General features: G+C 41.8%; 1 protein-coding gene across 2 annotated transcripts in view; it reads right to left on the reverse strand.

Moving 5' to 3' along the window:
- Positions 1-11433, reverse strand: part of Lnx1 (ligand of numb-protein X 1) — a 124170-nt gene extending 112737 nt beyond the window's left edge. Inside the window, exons 1-4 of one of the 2 annotated variants that reach the window (XM_021262339.2) lie at positions 11295-11433; positions 10851-10985; positions 9685-9735; positions 8930-9056 (exon numbers count right to left, since the gene is read on the reverse strand). The gene's annotated coding sequence lies outside the window, so the exon portion shown is untranslated. The remainder of the gene's footprint in view (positions 1-8929; positions 9057-9684; positions 9736-10850; positions 10986-11294) is intronic. The other variant, XM_021262340.2, reaches the window with a different exon arrangement.
- Positions 11434-12140: the final 707 nt, after the last annotated feature.

Here is a 12140-nt window from a genome sequence, read left to right on the forward strand (position 1 = left end):
TCATAAAAAAAGGTATAACAACTATTTACATAGCACTAGATTGTATTAGGGATTATAAGTAAATCTATAGATGATTTATGGGGATAATGCGGGAAGATTACAGGTAGATATTGAGCCATTTTATATAAAGAAGTTCAACCACCTGTGAATTTTGGTATCCATGGGCAGATCCTGGAACCAATCTTTCTGTGGATATCAAGGGATGACAAAATCTCTCTCCCCATATATATGGATCTCAAAGGTAATAAGACAGAAAGGTAGAGGCTTTTAAGAACTATGAACACAGTTTAAAAAATTCAGCTATTTAATGGCATTAGGTAGATTTACATGAGCAGAAAAAAACATCTTCAGTGGCTAAACAGTGTGGTATTGGAACCCACAGTGCATCCTCATTTCCTAGAACAAGTGGTATTTGGGAAATTTGGGGCTCTCCTGTTTCTAAGCATTCCTTTATTTTGATAAGCCTCATTTCAAAATGTACTGATAAAAAAATAACACAAGCGAACTGGAGACCAATTAAGAAAATGATCAGAGGTAATTTTTTCCACCCAAAGCACAAATAATCATTAATCTTCACTTAGAGCCTCTAATAAATGAGAAAGCTCAGTGATAGGCCAAGAAGGGGTTTGGAGGGGCAATGGGAAGAACTGGCAGCCTGCAGCTCAAGCAGCTCCTAAAAAAACAACACAAAACACAAGTATTCAAAAAGGAAAGCATTCAAGGAGGTAACACTGTCACACTGGATCTTGATACTTGTCCCCTGACCCAAGGAGGAGTGTCTGCCAGAAAACCATGCTCATGGAAAATTTCTCTTTGCCATGATAACTACGTTCAGAAAAATCCACTGAACACATTCCCAGATCACAGACATATTTATCCCACAGTGCTGGGCTGAGCCCAGTAGCAGCCTGAGGTAAAGGGGAAAGTGCATCTTGATCTACATGCTTTTGTGTATTTTTAATGACTGATTTTGTCCTAATTATTAAAGTATCTGGGAAAAATATGGAAAATAGAAAAAATAGGTATATTAAAACTTACATCATTTAAAGTTTAAATATTTTATTTGTACTGAAAATAGAATTTAAAAAATAGTTTTACTGTCTGATTTTTAAAGGAAGCAAATTCATCAATATTTTCAAAGGCTACCTCTTTGCTCTTCTCATTTTGGAGAAAATGTGGTATTTGACAATTTTCCTTGACTAGTGATAATCTTAAAGAATTCCTAAATAACCTAGGCTTACTCATCTTGTTTTAAAATCAAAATTTAAATAAATTTGATCTTTTGCTCATCATGGATTTTGTGCATAGATTTTGATTTTTAAAAAGATTGCATTAAATTTGTGATTACTGAGGTTTTTGGCACCTTACATTTTGCACCCCAAGGTGAGTGCCTCACTTGCCTCACCTTAATCATGGCCTTGTCACTATTATTTTTAGAATCCCAAGCAGAGAAAGCAGGATGTCAAATCTCTGGTTTGGATCCAGCTCTGCTACCAACCACCTTTGTGGGTCTCTATGTTTCCCTTTTCCTTGACCCAATTGCCAGCCGGGTCAGTGACAAAGCCGTAGAATTACGAGTGCTTCCCAGGTGTGCCACTAAACTTTAACCCAGGTCTAAACTGCTGTAACTCCACCTGATTGTTGTACCTGATAGAGACACCAGGTGAACAGTTCACTTAAGGGGTCATAAGGATTTACAAGAGGAAAGAAATGTAACCTAAGCCAGGTTCCACAGAAGACTACAAAATAATCAGATCTGGTAAGAGCTTTGTTTCAGAAGTATGTAACAGCCCAGTCATGCAATAAAGACTTCTCTCTAGCCAGGACTAGACATAGAACATGACATTTTATAAACTGTGTGAGGCTCTGTTCTACTGTAGAGGTGTTTCCTTTGTAATTGTTGTTGTAGTAAAGTTCATCATGTTCCTTAGATCCTCTATTTTATCTGTGTCCTCTCTAGATTTATCAATCTTGTCTTGCACCATGAGCACAATCTTTGCTGCTGAGTAATTATTTCTGATTTCATTTTTCCCAGATCCTCTTTTGTTGACAGTTCAGAGAGTCCAGGTGGTTGAGTATCCAATTGTTCCATCTGGTTTCCCTTTGGGGTTGCTGTAGGTGATCCAGAAGTCTGTTTTTGAGGTTTGTTTACATGTCTTCTCATGTCTACGGGGCGGGGGGGGGCTTCTGGTGCCCACGAGGCTCACCTTCTCTGCCCTAGGAGCTTGGGATGGCGGTGGGGGAGCTTCCTTCTGGGTGCTGGGACCGGCTCAGCTTGATGTAGTAAAGTTCAAATCTTTTAATCTCTTCAAAAAACCCTAATGTTTTACAACATGTTTCAAACACCTCCAAGCTAACCCTATGCCAGATGACTTCCCAGTTAATTTTTAGCTTTGAGAAACTGAGCTTGGGTGGGTGCAGTGACATGTGTCTGTAGTTCCAGCACTGGGGAGGCTGAAGCAAGAGGATTGCTTGAGCCCCCGAGACCAGTCAAGACAGTGCAGTGAGACCTTCAAACAAACAGAAACTAAGCTCTATGAGGTGGATGGTTGCTTAGCTGGTTTCAAACTGGTCATGAGTCTATGCCTCAGTGCATAGACTAGAGTCAGGAAACCATCTTGACAAGAAATACCTCCTGGGGAAACCGAATGGGCCAGTAATAGTAATTCCTTCCTACAGTATTCCCATCTTTCTAAAAGAATTCAGCAGCAGGCACATGTGTCTCACTACTGCCCCGGCCCTGACTATAACTTCTAGACTACTGAGGGGAAAACAACTGCTAAAATTAGGGCCCAAATGTGCCTCTGACTTTTTTATAAATAAAATTTGAGTTAGTGAACAAAAATACACAAAAGGATTGGTGAATGTGCTGTGGGCTATTTCTCAGCTTGTAGACTCATATGCAATTAGGAAAAATTGGGTATGTTAGTGATCTAAATAAAAAAGTCACCCATGGGACTGAACCAAGAGCCAGTGTTGGGAGCGGGGGCAGTGTGCGTATGTGTGCAGGGACCATGAGGCATATACAGCACAGAGGAGAGGCCGGGAGCAGGTGCTCACAGGCTGCTGCAAAGGTTGTGGTCAGCTCTGCTCCTCCTTCACAACTAAATCAATGGTCTCAAAGAAGGAGTGGCTTCATTAATGAATCTGAGCAACACTCACCTGAACAGTGCTTCCAACACTAAAAAAGACAGAAGAATAAAAAACACAAGGGGGTCTTTAAAAAGGTCCCAAATATATCAGGAAATTATAGAAAAATTATGAACTAAAAAGCAACAGTGTAATACATCTGGAGTCAATAAATGAACATAGATATTCAGAAAATGGGAAAACTAGGGAAGTGCTCAAGTGAAAAGAGTTCCAAGTGGCTAGCCAATTAGATACGAGTTTTAGAAGCCACAGAAGGCCTTTCAGAAGCAGGTTACAGGAAAGCTTTGCCTGGGCTGGGAATTTAGCTCAGTGGTTCCAGCGTCTGCCTTGCAAGCGCAAGGTCCCAAGTTCAATCCCTGGTACCAAAAAAAAAGAAAAAAGGAAAGCTTTTCCTCTTTTGATGGGAGATTTTTTTTTTTTTAAAAAAAGCCAGTTTATGGAGACAACAAGATGAAGCAAGATATTTGAACTCTTGACATTTCCCTGCTGTTTCCATTCCACAGGTGTTCACCGATTGCATAGTCCACCCATGGCATTTGTCTTAAACTTTGTGGAATTTCCCTTAGCTAATTCAATTTTATCATCACCAAGTATAAGTCTAATTAGAAAAACAGAGCTTACACATAAAAAAATGTGGATGACATAATATAAGTATGACAATAATGTTTAATGAGGAGTTTGAAAAACACAAGATGACACATGTGTTAATGTGAGTGTACAGGAGCCTAAACATACAGTGCACTATTCAAAAAAGGCCACATGACTGACAAAAGTAGTCATAAGCAAGTTATGCAAGTCATCTCAGCATTCAACTATGATGTATTTAGACCTCCCCATTATGCACTGCACTGTTGCCATGCTCTGTGCCAAGAGGCTATTAAAGAAAATTCTTGGAGAGTTTCCACTCTGTTGTTGGTGAAGGCTTTTGTGTTCCTGTGACAAATGATCAAATGTGAGAAGCAGTTAGAGTCACTTGAAAATAATGATGGAATTTAAATCTGCATGTTACAATTCATACTTGTGATGTTAAGAAAAAAAAGTCCCTATTTAACTGGGATAGAAGCTGCTGCCACTGTTAGAAGTATACTAGTCAACTCCCCTGTTAGGGAATGTGGCTGTCTGGGCAATGAGAATGAGTTCCTTTAGAAAGGTGGAGGAAGATGGGCAGGGATGCAGAGCATAAGAAAAAGGAATGTCATAAAAACTGCAGATCTAAAGTTTGGAGGTCAGCTCATCTGCCTTCCGTCTGGAGCAGGAATTCTTTTTCTCATTATCTTTTTAGAATATATTATAAAATAAAAATAACAATTATTACTTTCAATGAACAGTTTGATACTTGTAAGGTAGTATGTTGGGTACTTGACATGCATTTTCTCATTTAATCTCTGAAATAATCCTATGAGATCCATAATGTAACCTTCATTTTACAGATGAATGTATGTGCTACTGAAAAAAACCCACAAAATACCCTTTGTCATTCATCCATTCATTCATTCATCCATCCACACATCCACAGACCCATCTATCCATCTGGCAAACACATACCAGGCACAAAATACACCAAAAAACACAGTAACAAGGAACACATCAACCCAATAGGCAGCCTCCTGCACATGTGGACAACTCTAATTCATGGAAAGTTCTTCCTCATATTAATCTGAAATGTGCCTCTGTGTAACTAACCAATAGGCCACTGTGGTGTCCTTGTGTCGCACAGAAAGTAATGAGATAGGAAGAATTGGCAAATGTAGGAAGCCCCCAGGAGATAACCACAATTTCTGCTCCTGATTTCAACTCAGTGCAGTCTTTTGTACTTGGCAACTTTCAGTTTTCACATCAAGGCCCATTCTTCTGGGATAGTAGATGGTTAAATCTCATTAACCCTGAAAGAGTGAAGCCGTCTTCCCTCCAAATAGTTTTGTAAAGCTCTTAATAGTTTGGAGGCACTGTCAGAGGACAATAAAATTTGCCACCCACATAAAAGTGAGTCTAAGAATAGTTCCATAATACCAAGAAGTCCAGGAATACCGAGGCGGTGAGGAAGACCCATTTGAGAGCATCCATGACATGTCTTGGCAACATCTTACAGATAGCCTTTCAGGTGGCCAAAATCCCAGGAGGCCTTATTTTCTCTACCTTATATGAGGAGTTCAAATATACAAAGGAGACTGTGGCCAAGGTCAGGGAGAAGAGGAGACTGAACAGTGAAACTGGAACTGCTGCTGCAGGAGGCTCCGCTCTCTGTCACAGTACAGACTCCCACTGCCCATTGGTTTGAAAAAAACAGGAATCTCCCTAGCAGCTACCCTGCCAAGATAAACAAGATAATCTGGGTTGGCAGGTTTTCTTTCTAAGCCTTTCTGGAAATCTGTTTTGTTCAGAGTTTTTGGTCCTCCACCCACTACTCATCATTATATCCAGTATGACCAGAGTCTAACTGTAGACAATATAGCATTTTTTTTCTGTAATAACATAACAATAGTTAACATTTATGGAGGACTTATTATATGCCAGCCACTTTACATTTATCCAATTCGATTGCTGGTTACAACAGCACTAAGTTGGGTATGTACCCCAACTTCCAGATAATCAAACCAAGGCAAAGCAATTTTAAGTAACTTCTGTAGGCTTGTGATTACATAGCACAGCTGGGTCTCAAACCAGATCATCTTGATTCACCCACCATGCCTTCCTTTCAGAAAAATAACACTAGCTGTGTGCCTAGTGGCCAGTCTACACATTTTAAATATTTCAACTTACTTCATCTTCATGACAATCCTATTTTAATGCTGAGTAAAGCATGTTAAAGATTCTGTCCCGGAAGCACATGGTGGAATTAAGTTTTGAACCTAGGTAGTCAGATGGCAGAGGCCAGATCACTATTCTAGAGTAGCAGTACTGCTCCACCTAGAACTCAATGACCAAGATTAGAATTTCCTAGGGAGCCACTGCTCATTCACTCCAGCCTGAGCTATTCACCTTGGTGGGCAGCTCACCTAACATCTGTTGCAAGGACAGAGGGGAGTTGTAAAGTATACCTTTTTAGCATACTTTGAGGGGTGGATAGGGAATGTAGACAAGGAAACTAATGGGTGGGGAGGTTGAGATTCTTTTCCAGAGTCCCCTAAACAAGATAGCAGTAGGTGTCAAGTTAAAACCTATTAAGTGATGAAAACTTGTGTTATCCCTTGGGGACAAAGTAAGACCAGGAGAAGCTATGAGGGGCCTACAAACACACCTGCTTTTATGCAATGACTGAAAGTCACTAAAAGGCATAGGATATTCTGCTAAGGAGGCAAGTATATTGAACAGATCTGTGAGTCTCCTTTCCCTGGTAAAGTGTAGGCCCCAAACTAATTGTGCCTCCTACCGGTGACCTGGCATCTATGCACCCAGACTGGGGTAAAGCGTGCCTTATCTGTAAGATTGGAGCGACCAAGTGCCCAGTCTACCCTGAAGATGGTAGAGCTGAAAGGAGGGCTGCCTGCCAAGTCACATTATTGCAAATAATAACAAGACCTTCCCCCTGAAGGCCCGTGGCTCTGTTGTGAGACCGTAGAGGTAGGGAAGTAGGGAATATTTGACTTCCCAAAGGCTTTGCCTACAGTCAGTAGTGGGGACATGGCTGCTGGCTCTTTTAATGACATTACAGCCTTTAGGGATTTCTCCTTCCTCCTGCCTGTTCTACTTCTCCAAACTGTTAGCAATGGAGTTATTTACAAGAATTTCAATAACAAAAACAAGCAAGTTTCCAAACAATTGCAACCACAGATCTTTTATCTCCAGAGGCTCAGACCACATCCTCCAAGCATCCCTGAAAGTTCCTGCACAAAAGATGGCCCAGGGCTGTATTTGGCCCTGCACTGGCACCAGGCATTGGCTACTTGAAGCTACATATGTTAGGTAACTCCTTTACTTCTCATGAACACATTATATTGTAGGAATATTATATTATATTACATTACATTATATTATAGGAATTACTAACTCTTGTCCTACTGATGAACCAGTTGAGGGCCAGAGAAGCTAAGTAATATGGTCAGGGGTGTAAATGGAAGAGATTGTATATTTTCCTCCATATCGTATGTCCACTAGAACCAAGGGGTGGAGTTACCACAGGAACAATGGACAGTACTCAAGGGCAAATTATCCAACAAACCAACTACTTTCCAGATACTCTGAATTCTAATCTGACTTTTTTTTGTTCTTTCCTTATATTATGGGACATAATGCCCATTTCTTTGTTATTTTAATAAGCAGACACAATGACATATAGTGATGAAATGATTTAATCATAAATTAACCCTCATGAAAAGAACTAATCATCCATAGTAAGTTAGAGAGAATACAATCTTGTGGCGAAGTCTGGACTCTAGAGACATTTCTATCCAGAAGATTCAGTATACTGATCTTTCTCTCTGACAAAGCTCTGAAGCAAGTGGGAATGTTGTTAAGGTATAAGCAGCAGTCACTCCTTCCAAAGACATAAGCTCAGGAGAAAATATAAACACAAAGGTCATTTAAAGGAGAACATCATGAGCTTCCCAGGAGCAAGAGAAAAATTAGTAACAAGAGGAAGGCAGCTTCTTACTGATAAGAAACAACTTTTTGTCTCAGGCAAAGTTTCCTCAGCTTGTTTCAATTCATACTCTTGGTACTTTGATATTCTAGGTGGATAAATAGGAACATAATTCTTAACAGATTATTCCCATCTTAGCTACTAACTTAAATCTCGGGGAAAATAAACAGCTAATGAAAGAATCCAGAATAAATTGGCTCGCAGTTTTATTTTTCTCCTCAGGTTTTCCAGCTCATTCCAGTAGGGAATATGACTTTTTTCTTTTGCTAACAACAGTACTGTGGCTCCTGGGTTGTTAAGAACAGAAGTAGCCCAGGCTGGGTGGTCAAGAATAAGAAAACAAAAATGGATCTGAGAGGTAAAATTACAAGTCACATCCCAGCAGAACAATCTCTTTGGTATATTTGCTATTAAAAGAAGACCAAAAGACTTTCAGAAAATTAAAAATTTTGAAAATGTAACTGCCTGCAGTTACATTCTTGTGGCCTTGAAGGAATAATCTTTACTTTAACCAAAGGTCATCAGGCAGCCAAGACTGGGCCTGATGGTAAACAATTCTAATCTAGGCTGCAAAACATTTGTGAAAGTGTGTTCAACAAAGAGCACATAAAAATGTAGATTCTTTTCAGAGACAAAAAAGGGAGGAAAACTGGAGGAGTGGGGTGGGGTTTCTAAATAGGGCAACAGAATTTACCTGTCTGAGAAACAGACTTTCTCAAGAAAATAAAATCCTGAATATTGCACAGGCTTAGGACAAAATTGCTGCTGGTGAGATGAACACATTAAAGTAAGGCAAAATAAGGCCAAAAACACAACAGTCAAATATAAGGCAACTCTAAATTCTGTTGGCCCTAAGACCTCCGGCCTCATTAAACAGGCTAAACAGGTCTACACCGTTATGGTACATTTCAAACTCTCCACTCCACTCCTCTCCTCTCCAGGGTTTTATAAAATCAGATCAACTTTCCAGACAAGCAGAGGCCAGATTAACAATTAGGAGAAACAAAAAGGATTAACTATCTGGCCTGGGAGAACTTTACTGTGCAACTAGAATGTGAAAGACATCCTCTTCCTTCCACAAAGAGCTTCGAAGAGGGCTAAGCTATTTTGATTATATTTTTCATTCAAATCCCTCGATCAGATCCCTTAGAGGCCAGTGGCCTAAATGCCAAGAGAGAAAAATGGAGAGTTTCAGCTCACCTTTTCAAGTGTCTTTCTGGACTCTCAAAGCAGCAGCAACTGAGCAGCTCTCATCCCTTACGGGTGAACGAAGAAGACTGTTGGGCAACCTGAACAGTGACCAGGCTTTACTTTAGCTTACAAATGCCTGAAGGAAAAAGAAGGCATTGGTTGGTCCAGAGGAGGAAATGTGTGACAGCACAGAAGCCCAGACTGATAAAGCATTGCTGAGACCTTAGCGACTGAAACAGTCAGTAGGTCCCGCCCACTTGTCATTTACCTGAATACCTGCAAGCAGGTAGGTGGAGTCTTTTTGAGGACAAATGAATCAGTTAGAGCAATTTGCTAGATGGGATTTACTTTCTTTCCTGAGCACAGCACGTGTCCAGCCCTGTGTAAAGATCTGGACTTTTCGCTGGCCGGATGGTTTCCCAGACCCTCCCAACTCTCACAGGGCCAATACAGGATTTAAAAGGGAAGTTGAAACACCAAAGCAAGACAGTAGTCAAGTGGGCACAAAAAGAAAGTATGTATGAATATTCACTGGTTAGAAATGTTTGAGATTTAGTCCATATGCTTTTTTCAGTGGCATCTATTTGAATCCCAGGTGCAGCTCCATTTCAGTATTATAACAATTGGAGGTGATAGTTCAAATTCAGTTCTTAAAAATCTAAATATGGTATTTGTTGGCTGTGTTAAAGTCATTTTCAAACACTCCTCACCCCCAGCATTTTAATTCCATGTTCAGGCATTTGTAAAACTTTGGTTATTCCTACCTGGGCTTGTTGGCTGTTAGAGTCACATGGTGCTTACAGTTCCCCATAGGCCTGCAATTAGGAGCATTTTAAGTGATTCAGATTTGGATAATAGCACAGTAATAAGGCAATGCTGTCTGCTGTAGGGCCAAGGAGGAGGAGTCAGAGTTATTTCAGTCCCAAGCTTGGTGTGTGACCCTGGGCTTGTCACTGGTGCTTCAGCTTTTCCAGCAGGACAGGGAGCCTCATGCCGCCACTCAGCCTGGACCAGAGCCTGCTGTGAGCAGCCTGGGTGACTGTTAAGCTCTGTGGCATCCTGGGAGGGCTGTAAACAACCCGTCTCATCCTATTGAATAGCTGTCATTTCTGTGACCAGTGTCTAGCATCCCTGGACACTATTCACTCTCTGGAATGTGCTTCCGGAGGACACTGGGGAGGCTTCCGCCCCGGGTGAGGACAGTCTGCTTGTTAGGAGAGGTTTCTTTCCCCTTGAAGGAAGTAAATGTTGAACACTCTCCCCCCCCCCCCCCCAGTTCCTCCTGACCTCGGGAATGTTTTTGGTCCATGCGTTCTAATCCTGTACTGCTCAGAGGCTAGGGAAGTTGGCATTTGAGCTGGGTGGGGCGGTTCAAAAAGGACAAGGTAAGGAAGTCTAGATCCCATTTCCTGGGCCTCCACAGGCAGCAGCCAGTCATTCAATAGCTTGTAAAACAAGGGGAGGGGGAGAAAGGGGCGGAGATTGTACCCAGGACAGGTGGGGCACGGAGCAGGCCCTGGCTCCTCCACCTGCGAGAGAGCTGGCTCCCTCCCCAGTCAGCCCCAGACAGGCCTGAGCAACCTTCCCGCACCTGGGAACTTACGAGCTTCGAGGAGCGTTGGGAACTTGACTATTCATGTTTTATCCAATAGAAACTAAGGCAGGTGTAGCTACCTCCTTTATTATCGAAAGCAAAAGAACCAATCAAAACATAACAAAAGAAAAAAGGTTGAAGGCAGCAAAACCTTTACATGCTGGTTTTTCAGAAAAACGGATCAGCTTACCAAAACAAAGGCTTCTCCTTTTCAAGACCGAGCAGGTTCCCCGGGGACAGGGGAGGGGAGGGCGAGGCACCAGCTCCGCCAAGCCTCCGGAAGGCCCCGCACCAGCCGCCCCTACCCGCCCCCTCGGTCTGTCAATCACGCCTCACCTGGCGGAAGGTACCGGATCCCACTAGGGAGGGGGAGTCAGGCTTAGGCGCGGGAGATGCCGCGCAAATCATTGTGCAGCAAGGGACGGTGTGTAGAACTTCGCAGAAAGGCCTGAGACTTTGGGGTTCCACTTGCTGTTGTCACAAACACAAGAGAGAGGGAGAAAGGGAGGAGAGGGAAGAAAGGAAAGAAAGACAACAGAGTGGGTTAAACTTGGAGTAGAGCGAGGTCAGGAGCTCTAGGCTGTTTCACAGGTCAGCTCTCCCAAGGGAGAAGTTTCTTGGTGCTCCTGGATTTAGAATGATCTTCAAAGGTTAAGAGAAATACTAAAACAAGATCCATTATTCCATTTGGGCTGTTACATTATCATGGAAATATTTCTAAATTATCAGAGGAAAGATGAAAATAAAAATCATAAAAGCTAACACGGAGTAGGTACTCACCAGGTGTCGCTTGCTGTTCTAAGCATTTTATGTAGAGATTCTATAGGTCAGGTGCCAGTACCATTTGCTACAGCTGGAGAAACCCAGGGCTAGAATAGCAGAGAACTTGGCTGAGGATGGCTTACCGGGCAAGTGGCTGGGCCTGAGTAGTTTTTAACCAGGGCTCTTTTTAACAACTAGGAAGAAAGAGGGGAAGGCTCTGACTGGGTGCTCACTGGACAAGGTTCTAGACAGTACTTCAGCCTCTTCCTGTTCATTATTCAGAAGGAAGTGCTTTGTGGAAGCTGGGGAATGGCATTTCTGTGAAGGAAGAAATGTCTTCAATTGCAAATTAATGAGTAATCTGGTTTATATATGACATACAAATATGTATGCCTTTGTACATGAGATACACTAGGAAATTTATCACTCCTGGGGGTATTCTTGAAATTGTCTTTTGGGAGCCTATTAAACTAACGCCATGAAGGAAGGCAAGCTTAAGGGATCACTCAAGAATGACCAGTTGTGGCTGGGTGTGGTGGTACATGTATATTATTTCTGCTACTTAGAAGGCTGAGACAGGAGGAGGCAAGTCTGGGCAAATTTGCAAGACCTTGTCTCAAAATAAAAAATAAAAAAGGGCTGGGGCTGTAGTACTGGGTTCACTTCTCAGTTCCATGGTGGTGATGGGGAGACCAATTGTAACTAACTTTCTCTGACCTCTTTTATCATCATTTGTATGTATAACTGCAGCAGCCTTTCTTTTAAAATCTGAAAATCTCATCAGAGTTGACTTAAGACCACATACCTACATAAGCTCGGTAATATCAGATAATAAGTTCTGTTCTAACTCACTGCCATGATGAA

Source organism: Heterocephalus glaber, unplaced genomic scaffold (genome assembly GCF_053883595.1).
Source record: "Heterocephalus glaber isolate CG9 unplaced genomic scaffold, H.glaber_assembly_v1.0 deba00001509, whole genome shotgun sequence".
Lineage (NCBI taxonomy): Eukaryota > Metazoa > Chordata > Mammalia > Rodentia > Bathyergidae > Heterocephalus > Heterocephalus glaber.